A 15,230-nucleotide genomic window follows, 5' to 3' on the forward strand; every position below is an offset into this window, starting at 1 on the left:
AAGATTTGAAACCTGGTTTTACCTATCTTCTAAATGCTGATGACTACATATTTATAAATCTAGCTTTAGATGCAGATATATCCAACCCCCTACTCAACATCTCTGCTTAAATGTCTAATAGAAATTTTGAGCTCAGCAAGTCCAAAATGGGAGTCCAGCTTTCCACTCGCCTCCAAGCCTGTTCTACCTGCCGCCCTCCCCATCCCAGTGGGTGTCAACTCTACCCGTCCGTCCACTCAGGTCACAACTCTTGATATAATCCTCCTTGACTCTTCTCTCTCAAAACCCTCATCCAGTAGGTTAGGAAATCCTATTGGCTCTACCTTCAAAATAAACCCGAACCTCTGACTACTTTTGTCACTTGCCTTGCTGCCCCAGGTCACAACCACTGTCTCCTTGGACTAGATGCTGAAATAACTTCCTAATGGATCTCACTGTTTATACCCTTGCTCCCCGCAGACTATTCTCAGCACCACAACCAGAATGATCTCTGATAAAATCTGTTGCATGATGTCAAGTTTCTGCGCAAAGCCTTCCGATGACCCCCATGAAAGCCGGCGTCCTTACAGTAATTCTAAATGACCCTGCAATGACCTTTCTGGCTTCTCTCCCTCCTCCCCTCCCTCATTCTGTCCCAGCCACAGTGGTCTGTCTGCTATCCTTTGAACAAACCAGCATAATTCTGCCTTAGGATATTGGCTTTAGCTTTTCTTCTTGCTGGAACCCTCTTTCTCCTAAATATGTGCTTGGCTCACTCCTAGGTTTTTGTCAAGTCTCTCCTCAAATCTCACCCCAGTGAGGCCTCTATTGACCCTTTATTTTTGTACACTTTCTTCTGCAGTCCTTCCTGCCCCAGCACCCCTGTAACATTTCACGTATAGAATCTAACATGCCACAGAATCCACTTGTACGTTTCCTGTTTATTGTCTGCTGGCGCTTCAGCTTCTCTGGGATGGGGATCTCTGTTTCATTCATGAATTACCTCAAACATGTAGAGCACATAGTAGATGTCCAATAAGGGCTGTGAAGAAATGAATTAAAGGGAAGAGAGAACCTACACCTTTTCTACAAAAGATTTCTACAGGCAAATCTTCAAATTAAGATGCTAAAAAAAGATTTATTTTAAAAGTATCTTTCTAAGAGGGAAAGCCAGAAAGGCCAAGCCAACGACACAAAACTAGGTCTTTAGATTGTTAACTTTTTAGCTGAGAGAAATCCACATTGCAACAGTTTACTTCCAGTAAAACGACAGCATATGACCAAAATTCATAAATGCAGAATTTTATGGTGCTGATACAAAAAAACATATGTTAACTAAGATCAAGCTTGTACTTTTATTTCTCAGTATTTTATTGCCTTAGCCAGGATGTCAACTGACTACATAAATTTCAAACATTAAGAGGTACAAATCAATTCACTAAAATATCTGTCAACTCACTGAAATATCTGCATTTATCAAATTTGATGTGTTGCAACCTACAGGGGAAAAATATTTGTGGCAGAAACTCAAAAATAATTGAATAACCATAATGTTAAAAAGCATGAATTTGACTTACTACTTAAGCTTAAATGAAGAGAAAAAGAGTTAGGAAGACAAAGTTCCTCTTGCACTTTCACACTGCAGTTTATTATAAATTTTCTACATGTTGTAGAGACATTAAACTGTGTATTACTTATGAAAGAGTTTTAATCTAATTGGACACATTCAAGTTATATTAAAAATATGTTTCAGTCTATTCTAATTGCTTTAAAGAATAGTTGTAAATTTAGCACACAATAGTCATTAATTTTTTAAAAAATTCTTTTAAATTTTGACTCAAAAAAGATAATTCAACTACTTTGAATAAGTAGTTTCTCTCTTTAGCCAAGAGCCAACATCTTGTGTAAGGGTGAAACACCATAGACATTGCCATTAAAATTAAAAAAAAAAAAAAAAAGTCCCATCTCATATATTAGATAACATTTTCTGAATATTCTGGCCAATTCATAAGATAGAAAATATAGATATAAAAGACATAACTTTTAGAAGGAAAAGAGGAATTTTTATGAAAAATATGTTATGATTTATTAAAAACAAAGCAAAAATTACCCCATGAAACAACTGTAATTATATTTGATATCCCTTAAATGAAGAATGATTATTTTTAATCAATAAAATTATTTACTTAGAAAGCCAGTGAGAAATCTTAGTATCATCAAGAATTTCACTAAAGTTATGGGAAATATAAAAAATTAATCACTTTTAAATAACTATAAAAATGTTAAAAATATAAAAATCTAACATTATGTTCATGTTTATGGCAATATATAACAGTACACCTAGAATAAATGTAAAAGAAAACATGCAGCTATTGTAAGAAGGAAACTACAAACCTTTTTTTTTTTTTTGAGATTTTAAAAGATTTGCCTGCATGAAAGGCTGAACAACATGAAGATATCAATTCATCCCAAATTGATTTATAAGATTAATGTTATTTCAATTGAAATAGTTCCTGTCTTGAACTGGATTGATTGGACTATCTTGGATTTTTCCAGCTCTAGTGGCTTAGAAATTATGTGTATTACTCTGTTCTTCTAGCATTTTCCCTTAAATTTGTAACACAACAATGTAAACATGTTTGTCTCTCAACATCCAGACGTACTTTATCATCTCTCCCCCAAGAGTAGGTCACTTTAATCCCTCATCTACAATCGCCGACAATTCCCGTGTTCAGTTAAGATCATCTGAAATTTTAGTTCTATGTTATTTTTTCAGAAAGCTTTAAAATTAATTTGCCATAATATTCCCAGCCACTTTATTCAAATTTAGCTATAAATTTTACCACTGCCTTTACTCACCATAGATTCTTGTGAGATACAGCCAGAAATATTATTATTTTTATATGACTATTCACAGACTTCCCCATGGCTCCTGCCCACTCCAACCCCACGCACTCTTAAAAGTATTATTCCATCTTTCCAAATTCATTCCTGATGTGCGTTGATATGAAGTTGACATCAGGATAATGGGTAGGCTGAAAAATAAAGGAGTGCTTGCTTGCTTGCTAATTTATATTGGAGAAGGCAGGGAGTTACTCTAGAAAGAAGGGGGAAAAGAAGTGGACTCAAATGGGGCATGGACATGGTGTGGAAAAGATTTTGGAGAGCTTAGAGAAGAGAGAGATTTTGGATTGGGGGGTGAGCTAGCATATGTGGGAGATACTGAGAAAGAAAAAAAAAAACAGGGACAGAGGATTTTAAGAAGTTTTGCAGTGCATTAATAAAAGAAACTTCAGAAAAGATTTTAGTTGCTTTTAATTGTATCTCCCTATTTGTTTGCTTGTTTGTTTGTTTCATCATTGAATCTTTGAATGTGACTCCTCATTGAGATTGGACCATATGATGCCTCAGCTTGATATGGATTATATCTGTAGACCATTCTTTTCTGAAATTCAGACCAGAGAGGAAAACCAAACTCCTTTGAAAGGCACCTGAGAAGGTGTCAAAAGCTTCAATTGATGGAGCAGTTACTTATTATAACAAATCACCTTGAAACTTAGTGGCTTAAAGCAACGAACAGTTATTATTTTACATGAGTCTGAGAGTTGGGTGGGAATTTCTTCCAGCCCGGGTGGGCTTGGCTTGGCCTGGCCTAATTCACATAAGCAGAACAATTCCAGCAGCCTCTGTTTGAGTTATATTTGCTATTGTCCCACTGGCCAAACCAAGTCACCTGGCCAAGCCCAGAGTTAGTATGGGAAATAGAACCCACATTTTGAAGGGAATTGCTGCAAATCACTTTGCAAAGGGTCCTGGATAAAGAGAGGGGAATGATTGAGGGCCATTTGTATAATCTGCCATTTTTAGTGAGAGAATATGTTAGTGGGACAGTTTAGTTAATTCGAAGGCCTTCATACTTAAACTAAAAAGCAACTGACTGAAGAGGTAGAACTACCAGCACTGCGTGTGGGTAGAAGAACTCAGGTGGCCCAGGAGATGAGGTTTGGGGAGGTACTGAACGGAGAAGGTGAGGGAGTTTTTTTCTCTATATCTTTGTCTTACCTCATTGTGGCAATAAACACTGATCACCTTTATGATTTGTAAAATGGAATCTAATAACGCGTATCTATTAGTTTCCTAGTGTTTCTGGAACAAATTACCACAAATTTAGTGAGATAAAGCAACACAAATTTATCCTCTTATGATCCTAGAGATCAGGAATCTAAATGATTAGGCAAGACTGTGCTCCTTCTGGAGGCTCCAGGGGAGAATCCATTTCCTTGCCTTTTCCAGCTTCTCGAAGCTGTCCACATTCTCAGCTCGTGACCCCACATCACTCAACCCTCTGCTTCAGTTCCATCCTCTTCTCTGACTCCATCCTTCCCGCCTTGCTCTTGTCCGGACCCTTGTTGATTACATTGGGGCCATCAGATAATTCAGGGTAATCTCCTCATCGCAAGATCCTTAACTTAATCACATTGACAAAGTCCCTAAGGTAACATAGTTAGGTGTTGGGGGATTAGGATGTCGACATCTCTGGGGGGCCATAGTTCAACCTGCCACAGTGTATTTATTAAATTAATTAATTAATTTTAAAGGTCCTCAGGGAATCTGATATCCAGCTAGGTGAAGGAACCCTTGTCCTAAGATACTTCCCTGATTATAGCCACAATTTTCTCTGCTCAAGTAATTTTTCCATTCAGAAATTGCTAGATGGCTGCAATTTTCCTAGTGAATCCACTAGGAGATGCTGCCACAGAGACATAGCCATTGCCATTGTTTGTTTCTGGGGAGTTTATTTCTTACCTCTTCCTACACAACTGTAGGTATCTTCTCAGGGTGTCCATGGTTTTAAGACCTGTCTTCTCAGAAAATCTTCCCACAACCTCTATGTTATCAGGCCTAAATGTCCATCCATGTATTACCACAAGAACCTCTAGGAAGCTGTACACTTAGACAAAATAATGTTTAAGTTGGTATTGATGGGGTTTTTGCTCTCCATTAAGGGACTCGTTTTGTTGTTTCTTTAGAATAACTGGACTTAGTTGAGCTTAACCTCATGAGGGAGATCTTATAGAAACCAGACCATGTCTGTGGCTAGCCCACCTCCCAACACAGGGGTATCTGGCAAAGAGAAATAAACTTCACATTTGGTACACTATTACTATCAAGGCACAACTGCAGTTCCCTTCTGACTGAGCAGCAATGCATCACGTAAGTTTTTCCACAAATAGTTGGTGGCACTCTTGTATACTTACTGACTGCATGGCAGTATCCAAACCCTTTGCATGGAGGAGTCTGACGGTAATATATTCTGGTAAAGTGGACTTGGGGAATTAAGTAGAACAAACATAGGGCTGTTGATTCCAAAATTAAGTTGATTGCCTTGAAATTCCATTTTTCCATTTGCTCATTATTGTCAGCAAGACTGAGACAGATTCACAAACCACTCTGAGAGTGCTGGCCTCCTAAGCGGCAGCCGCCACCATCAATGCCTGTCTCCTGGGGAAAGTACAAAATTTAAGACTGAGAAGGTAGAGTTTTCCTGGTCTGCAATTCAAGACATTTTAATTGAAAAAATTAAATCTATACAAATTAAGTATTCATATCTTAAGCTGTGATGAGAATCAGCTTTATTACTAGCACTTACTTCCACTGACTTTAAACATAGCTTCACATTCATTTTCCCAGGAAAAGGGGTCTTTCTTGTGTGCTATGATTGTATTTCTTCGGTTTCCAATGTTGACGGTATTAACGGGTTAATAATCAGGGAAAATACACCAGATCTGCTGGTACCTTGATCTTGGACTTCCCAGCCTCCAGAACTGTGAGAAATATTTGTTGTTGAAGCTACCCAGTCTATGGTATTTTGTTACAGCAGCCCGAGCTGACTAAAACAACCCTCACAGTTCTTAGAGCCTTTGCTTTAGATGGCCACTCTGCCTAGAATCATCTCTCTCTGATCTATGCATGGCTGGCTCTTTCTCAGTATTCAGAACTCTGTTTAAGTATCACCTCCTGAGATAGGCCTTTACTGATATCATCCAATGTAGAGGAACTGTCAAGACACACTCTAACTTTCCCTAATTTAACAAACTACTTATTACATATTTACTTTCTGATACTTTCCTTTTTTCAGATGTATACATTTATTTTTATTGTCTTTCATGCCCAATTATAATATAAATCCAAGAGAGCAAGGAGACAGTTTGTATATTTTGTTTACTACTATGTCTACAATGCCTAGAAAAATGCTCAGAGCATTTGAGCATTCTGGAAACATTTTTTAAATTAATGAAGAAAGCCAGAATATCAGGCCAGCGTCAAAGGTAGCCAGCTATCGCATTCTCTTTTCCACTTTAGAACATATTCTCTAAAGGCATAAGTTGAGGGTTTTACAATAATCCATGGGATCTGAAGTGGAAAGTAATATCTTTTCTTCAATCTTGCATTCACTCTGGTAATAGGATTCTCAAGACTGTGTGATTCAGATATCCTCAAGCATTTGAGTTAGTGCTTATCTTTGCCTACACAGCATCTAAAATTGCCTCCCCAAATGGCTTAATTGGTTCAAACAAATATAGAGCAGAGTTCCCATACCAGGGTCCAAACCCTGCAGCCAACGACTGCCAGGTACAAACCTCGAGTTGGACCAGCTGGGTCTCTTGTACTTTGCAGGAAGGGAGAAGCTCACCATGGGGACCTGGGAGGCATGTCAGTAGAGCAGTGTTAGAAAGGATTTCTTATGGACTTGAGCTGGTGTTAAGTGATTTGGGGGAGAGCTCAAGGAAGCAGGGCTTTGCTCTGGGTTGGATGCTCTCAGGAAGTGGGGGTAATTTTATGATTGTACATCTTAATCATAACTAGATTAAGGGAAGACTAGAATGAGGCTAAGGCTGTCATTGTTTCAGAACAGCAGTCACTGCTATCAGCTGGGAGAGGGGACTTTTGGTATTTTGTGGTTTATGCAGTAACCTTATTTTCATCTGGGCTTAGATAAGATTATGAAGTTTGTTTTATTTTGTTTGTTTGGTGTCACTTTATCACAAAGAGTGACTTATCAGATCTAGAGCTCTGGGAGATTCTGAGAATGCCAGGGCCTAACCATGAATGCCAGGTCAGCTGCTAGCGACACGGAGACCCAGCTGTCAGTGTCAGGCCGGTTCCCCAAGTCAGGGGCTGCTTTTCTTCTTTTCACCAACTGCCTCAGAAATAATTGCCCCCCATGTCCAGCTCACACACGTGCTTATGTTTCGCTTTTGTCTGATCATAGATCAATCATGTAGCGAGGCAGCTTCCACCCCACAGATGCTGCACAAGCCATTTTTACTTACCCCAGAAAGACCTAAGCCTCTCTCCTCCAAACGTGGCTTTAGGTGTGGCTGTTCCCTGAGGTTTCCTGGACCTCTCCCAACACAGGTATGGAGAAGGTTGGAGTTGCCTTGGGGCAGGAGGGTAAGGGCCTAGGCTCGAGTAGTGACAGTGTGGATGTGGAGAAACTGGGCTCTAGGATGTTAGAGATTAGCACTCATAAGATCATCACCGAAACCGAGGATATGGACATGGCTAGCTTAGGAGACTGGGTACCAGTGATGTTATTAACCAGCATGGAGCTTCCAAGTTCACAGCAGGTTTGGGAGGAGCTGATAATTTCTACTGGGGACATACTCAGTTATAGAAATGGCCTGTAGGCAGTGGAGGGTAGGAAAGGGTTTAGCGCTGGGACTCATCAACAAGGAGGACATAGAAATGAGAAGTGGCTCTGGAACAGACTCAAATAAATACAGGGCATAAAAGAGAAGCAAAGTATGAGGAGTTTATCCAAAATGAAAATCAAAGTTAAGAAAGGGCTAATAAATATGAGCTTAAAAAAAATCAAAGGCATCTGAGAAGTCAAAGACTATGAAGACCCAATAAATCGTGGCCATATTTATTCATTCGTTTATTCAAGAAATATTCATTGAGCATTAGGTACCACGGGCTATTCAGACCCTGGAGGTAAAGTAATGGGGGAAAAAAGAAAACAGGCAAAAATCCCTGCCCTCATAGAGCTTACATTCCAATGGGGAAAACAAATAGTAAATAAAATAAACAACTAAATTAAATGAGATGAGAAGGTAATAAGTATTTTGAAGAAAATTAAAATAGAGAAGGAGAATGGTTGGAGCTGGAGGTATGGGAGGGACGTTTTCAGTTTTAAGTAGGGTGTTCCTCAACTATTAAGTAGCCTTTGAAGAAAGATTTGAAGTGAGTGAGGGATTGAGTGATGCAATTATCTGGTCAGATCATTCTGGAAAGCAAGGACATTCTCACTGCTGATATTAGCTAGACCAACAAGAGGTTAGCCTTGCCCAGTGCCTTACGTATAGCAGGTACTCTATGTAGATATTCAAACAATATATACACATGACAAAAGATTGATTTGGAAACATATTTAAATATTTAGTAATATCTTCTTGGTAGAATGCATATTTAAGGATTGCAACTGAACAATTTAAAAGATCTTTAAGGGACTTCCCTGGTGGTCCAGTGGTTAAGACTCCGTGCTTCCACTGCAAAGATCTTTAAGAGATCTTTTATTTCCTTTCTTCTTTTTGAGAGTAGGTATCAGAGAGATACCTCATGTGTTAGGTATTTGAAGGATTAGAATGTGGGTGCTTGGTTCAATCAGCTTGGGTTTTTGGGGGGGTGATATTTTGTTCTCTTTTGCTTCAGTCCATTGTTTCATCAAAAAGAACTCATAAACATTACAGTCTTATTCTGATTGACAAACACGCAGAGATTTCTTATGGCTAAGGTGTCTAATATAAAACAGGTCTGTATACACAGGTACATAGGCAGTTTATAACAAGACTGTGTTAAAAGTTAAATGTGTCTTGATTTTTGAGAACTGAAATATTTGCTTTTCTGCCAGTGCCATGGAGAGTTCATAAATGATGGAAGTACTTTGGCTTTCAGAGAGATGCTATTTCTTTGCAATGCTATCTCTTTGGGGAACAAATATGAAAAATAAAATGTGTCATTTTACATGATACAGAATCTTTTTATTGTCACTTTCCTGGCTTTAAAAACGAATGGGACAAGTCATAAAAAGACATATTGTAGGTGCAGGTTCTGCCTTAAATTTAGATATTCTAATGGAGTGTACAATTCAGTGAGTCTTTTCTGTGTCACTTATTTTTCCCATTCCTTATCCATGGGTAGAGTGACCTGGTAATAAAGCACTGAACTGTGAATAGGATGATTTATTTTTGGCTGACAGCCTTTCTCAGCTTGTAGCTCTTGGAGATGATGATCTTCCTACCAACTTACTCCACAGGAGTGTTGTTAAAATACATCAGATTGAGCTCTGGGAATTTAATAGAAGTGACTGAGTACACAGATGGCTTTAAGGACCATTTGCCAAATTTTCAGAGTTTGCAATCATAATGATCAATTATTTATATATATATATATATATATTAATATATGTACATAATTGATCTATAATATTGCAGACTTAGAAACTGATACTTAAAAAAAAGTTAATGGAACCGCACTGGGACTACTCCATACCAGTTAGGATGGCTATAAAAAAGACAAACAGTAACAAGTCTTGGTAAGGATGTGGAGAAATTGGAGCCCTTGTACATTGCAACTGAGAATGTAAAATGGTACACTGTGAAAAAACAGTCTGACAGTTCCTCAAAAAGTTAAACATAGTGTTACTGTATGACCCAGCAATTCCTTGCCTATGTATAACCCCCAAAGATTTGAGAACATGTATCCATGCAAAACTCATATACAGACGTTCATAACATTATTCATTATTCAGCATTGTTCATAATAGCTCCAAAGTAGAAACCACTCAGATGTCTAACTTATGAATGGATAAATGAAATGTGGTATATACATACAATTGAATAATATTCAACCACAAAAAGGAATGAAGTGCCGATACATGCTGTACCGTGGAAGAACCTTAAACGCATGCTGAGTGAGAGAAGACAGACATAAAAGGCCAGATATTATATGACTCCATTTATATGAAATGTCCAGAAGAAGGAAATCCTTAAAGATGAAAAATATATGTTAATATTTGCCTAGGACTGGGGAGTTTGTGGGTAAATGGGAAGTGACTGCCAATGGGTATGGCATGTTCCTTTTTTTTTTTTTTTTTTTTAATTTTTTTTATAGCTACTTTATTTATTTATTTATTTATTTTTGGCTGTGTTGGGTCTTCGGTTCGTGCGAGGGCTTTCTCTAGTTGCGGCAAGTGGGGGCCACTCTTCATCGCGGTGCAGGGACCGCTCTTCATCGCGGTGCGCGGGCCTTTCACTATCGCGGCCCCTCCCGTTGCGGGGCACAGGCTCCAGACGCGCAGGCTCAGTAGTTGTGGCTCACGGGCCCAGCTGCTCCGTGGCATGTGGGATCTTCCCAGACCAGGGCTCGAACCCGTGTCCCCCGCATTAGCAGGCAGATTCTCAACCACTGCGCCACCAGGGAAGCCCGGCATGTTCCTTTTAAGGGTGATAAAAATGTACTGAATTTACATAGTGGTGACGGTTGCACAATTTTGTGAATATACTAAAAAAAAAGCATTGGATTGTACAATTCAAAGGATGAATTTCATGGTATGTGAATTATATCTCAATAAAATTATTATTTTTAAAATGTTTTAAATCAAGGACTTGACATTTGATTGAATATCAGATGATATAAAGGAATAATTGTCAATTTTTGGTATGATAACAATACTGTGGTAATGTTTTTAAAACAGGTCTTATGAAGATACCTTACTTATGAGTAAATTTTTAAAAAATTAATTGCAAGCCCCTATTGTTAAGGTAGTACCCTGTTGCTGGACTTCCATCACATGCACGTGGTGGTCACGGACTCCAAATCCCAGCTTAGAATGCTGTGATCTTGAGAAAATGACTTAGCTGCTGCAAGACTTAGTTTTCTCTTCTATAAAGCGGAGATTGTTATTGGGATTGAAAACTCCCAGGGCAGTTGTGAAAGCCAGTGGTCAATTGAGAGATGGTAGTTTTTGTTGTTGGCAGGGCAGGGGGTTGGAGGAGGTGGTGGTTAACTTTATTACACTGATTCTAACACATTTTTTCCCATTTGAGCAACTCTGAAATTAGGATGCATCTACTAATCAATGGCATATCATAGCTTAATTGGAAATATTTTTCTTTCTTAGTGCTACATAAAATAAAGAAGCATTTTATATTCAAATAGCTACTTAGACTCTATGAAATAACAGTATTGCTAGTATTATAACCACTGCCCTTACTGTTGCAACATATAGGTGGTTTTGTTTTCTCTCCTTTTAGCCAAATGCTCCTCCTGACACTTTTGGTCCTCAAAAGAATATCAATGTATTTCTTCTGTCTTCTCCCCTTTCCCCATTTCTTGTATCTTGTTGTCCCTATTTATTATTCCTTGAGCCAACAATTATATTCAGTGTGACTATAGGCAATCAGTTTACACTTCTTCAAAAAAGGTAAATATGTGAGGTGATAGATGTGTTAATTAATCTTGATGGGGGGAATCCTTTCACAATGTACACATATAGAAATCATCCCGTTTTGCACTTTCAATATCTTATCATTTTATTTGTCAATTATACCTCAATAAAGCTGGGGAAAGACTTGCTTAAAAACCATAATAAATAAATAAATATCAACTAAATGCAAAAGAAAAAAAAGGTGATCTTTTAGAAAAGAGGCCATAGCTTGGAAAAGAATTGTTCCCAAAAGTGACATTTACACAGGAAATTTCAAATATGTAATCTAGTCTTTATTTTCAAAGGGAAAAAAGAAAAGACAATATATATAAATCAAATATAACCTCTTCCACTTAAAAATAAAACCCAAAACCAGCATGTTCCGTATTGGTTTCCTTAGTATCTGTAAAATGAGAATAGGAATAGCTCTACCAATCTTATGTCCTAGGCCCTGAGAATATAGCAGTTAACTGTAGAGACTTCAGATTTGCCCATGGGGAGCTTACATTCTGGAAGAGTGGGGAGAGAGGAGCCATAAACTAATAAACATTTGCTACATCAAGTAGTTATATGTGCTATAAAAGTAATAAAGTTGAATAAAGGGGTTAGTGTGTAGTCTGTTACCTTTTTTTAAAAATTTTATTTATTTATTTATTTATTTATTTATTTATTTATTTATTTATTTTTGGCTGTGTTGGGTCTTCGTTTCTGTGCAAGGGCTTTCTCCAGCTGCGGCAAGCGGGGGCCACTCTTCATCGCGGTGCGTGGGCCTCTCACTATCGCGGCCTCTCTTGTTGCGGCGCACAGGCTCCAGACGCGCAGGCTCAGTAGTTGTGGCTCACGGGCCCAGTTGCTCCGCGGCATGTGGGATCTTCCGGGACCAGGGCTCGAACCCGTGTCCCCTGCATTGGCAGGCAGATTCTCAACCACTGCGCCACCAGGGAAGCCCCCTGTTACTTTTTTATATAGGGTGTTCAGGGAAGCCTTGTCTGATAGGTAATATTTCAGTGAAATGAGGAAGACAAATAATCATTACGAAAATATGATGGTCCCCCTTTCTTCAAGGGGTGTGTGTTCCAAGACCCCCTGTGGATGCCTGAAACCTCGGATAGTACCAAATCTTACATGTACATGTTTTTTCCTATACATACATACCTATGGTAAAATTGAATTTAAATTAGGCACAGTGAGAGATTAACAACAATAATAATAAAATAGAACAGTTATAACAACATGCTGTATAAAAATTACACTAATGTGGTCTCTCTCTCTCGCAGGATCTTTTTGTACAAATTTAATGCCTTTTCCATCTTAACTAAACACTTATCGTACACTGTGGCCATAACTTTTGCAGCCTGACGTGCGAAAGCAAAACTAGCATGAATTTCTTTTTCCGTCTTCACAATTTCATGGGTAGAAGATTAATTCTTACTGTATCTCTTAGCAACCTCAGCATACAATTTTTTTCTCTCCTCAAGTCAAGAACTTTCACCTTTTCACTTGAAAGAAGCACTTTGTGGCTTCTCTTTGATACATCTGAATCTCTAGCATCACTACTCTGGCACTTTGGGGTCACTATTACCTAAGGTAAGGGTGACTTGCCCACAAGCACTGCTGTGTCTCTACAGTGGATCTGATGACCAAGAACACTACCAAGTGAACCACGGGCAGGACATGCTGGACAAAGGGGTGATTCACGTCCTGGGTGGGATGGCATATGATTTTATAATGCTACTTAGAAGAGCACGCGATTGAAAACTTATGAATTGTTGATTTCTGGAATTTTCCATTTAATGTTTTCAGAGCTCGGTTGACTGCGGCACTGAAACCATGGAAAGCAAAACCACGGTTAAGGGGGGACTGCTGTACTCCGTCAGCTGTAAAGGTAAGGAAGTGTTTTCTCTCATCATTCTATAGAATTGTTGTGTTCTGAGTGAGTTCCTAAAAAAAAGGCTTAGGCCGAGCTCTCTGCCATGAAGTTCATGGGCTTGTCTGAGAAGCAAGAAGAAACAAGAATTGCCAGACAGTACGACAACAACTAATACAGAAAAATCTAACACTTGTGTGGAAACATATAGGAAGCAGGACTGACAGAAGACTTCGCAGGTGAAATACCACTTGAGTTGAATCTTGAAACAGAATTTTTTTTAATTAAAAATTTGTTTCTAGAGAAAATTCACAGAACACAGAAAAGCACACAGGAAAGAAAATATCACTCACATATTGGTAGTTTTGTTTTGTCCTTTGACACGTGAAAATGAAAAATAAAAGTCTCTTCCTCCTTACCGCTGGGGTTTGGCTAACTTTTTCTGTCAAGACCAGATAGTAAATATTTTAGGCTTTGTGGGCCAGACAGACCCTGTCACAGTCACTCAACAATGCCAATGCAGCACAAAAGCAGCCACAGACAATACACAAATGAATAAGAGCGTGGCTGTGGCCCAGTTAATTTTTATTTACAAAAACAGGCAGCCAGCTGGATTTGGCTATAGTCTGTCAACTCCTGCCTTACCCCAAACCCCAGAGATTTGTAATAAAAAATGTGGTACATGTCCAATATTTTTTTCTATTTTCTACTTTAAAACTTAAACAGTGCTTAAGAATTTTTCAGATTAATGGGTCAAGGGAGGAACAGTACACTCAAGACAAATCGAAAGTCACGTGCAAAGTTATAGTCATAAAAAAAATTAAAACTAAAAAAGAAAAAAGAAAAGCAAAAGGGAATTCCCGGGCAGTCCAGTGGTTAGGACTCCGTGTTTCCACTCTAGGGGGCACAGGTTTGACCCCTGGTTGGGGACCTAAGATCCCACAAGCTGCACGCTGTGGCCAAAAAAGAAAAAAGAAAAAAAAAAAGGGAAAAAACCCCCGAAAAAACGAACTAACCAAACAATTCACAGACTATTCGGAGAACAGAACTAATCATAGTTAATATTCTTAGACCTGGTATTTCACAAGCTAAATCACACAGCTCCTGTGTAATAATAAAATTAATGACAATTTACTGGAGGGGGAAAAGGATGAAAAGAAATGACTACAGATGTCTCAATTTTAACTTTCACCCTCACTGTGCTTTTTGAGTCTAAGTGACCTGTGGCAGGAAGAAGTGTTCATACTTCCACTCACAGTTATTTCTCAGCGTTCAGATGTGAATAAAATGATCGTAAAGACTTTAACATCCTCATTTCCCCTTGGCTCCAAGGACATTTCTAAAGATCTTCTCTGATTCTGCCATAGGCTTTATTTTTTTAACATCTTTATTGGAGTATAATGCTTTACAGTGGTGTGTTAGTTTCTGCTTTAAAACAAAGTGAATCAGCTCTACATATACATATATCCCCATATAGGCTTTTAACTCCATCATATTTACTCCTGAATCTTAACATCCATTAGCTTCTCTGACACATGGTGTTTTTTTGTTTATTTGTTTTACACTTGAGATGATCTGGAACCTTCTGAGCGACTCCTGTTGCCCTGCATATCTGCTAAGACTTTCTTTCCAACCACCCCTAAGTTTCTCTTCTGCTACCAGTATGGCAGATTACATAAACAAAGCCAAGTAATGATATACACCCCTTAAGAAGAAAATTTCTCAGTAGGAAAATGAAACCAAAAAGCTGAGTGTTCACAGGACCTTTTAGAACTGCTCTTACGTCTATGGGCAAAGGTGTGTCTTATCTCTTGATAAGAATTTATCTTAAGAATTTATCTTTATGTGATCTTAGCAATTCAGGCATTAGAAACATAGGTTTGAGTTCTTACT

Source organism: Balaenoptera acutorostrata, chromosome 7 (assembly GCF_949987535.1).
Source record: "Balaenoptera acutorostrata chromosome 7, mBalAcu1.1, whole genome shotgun sequence".
Lineage (NCBI taxonomy): Eukaryota > Metazoa > Chordata > Mammalia > Artiodactyla > Balaenopteridae > Balaenoptera > Balaenoptera acutorostrata.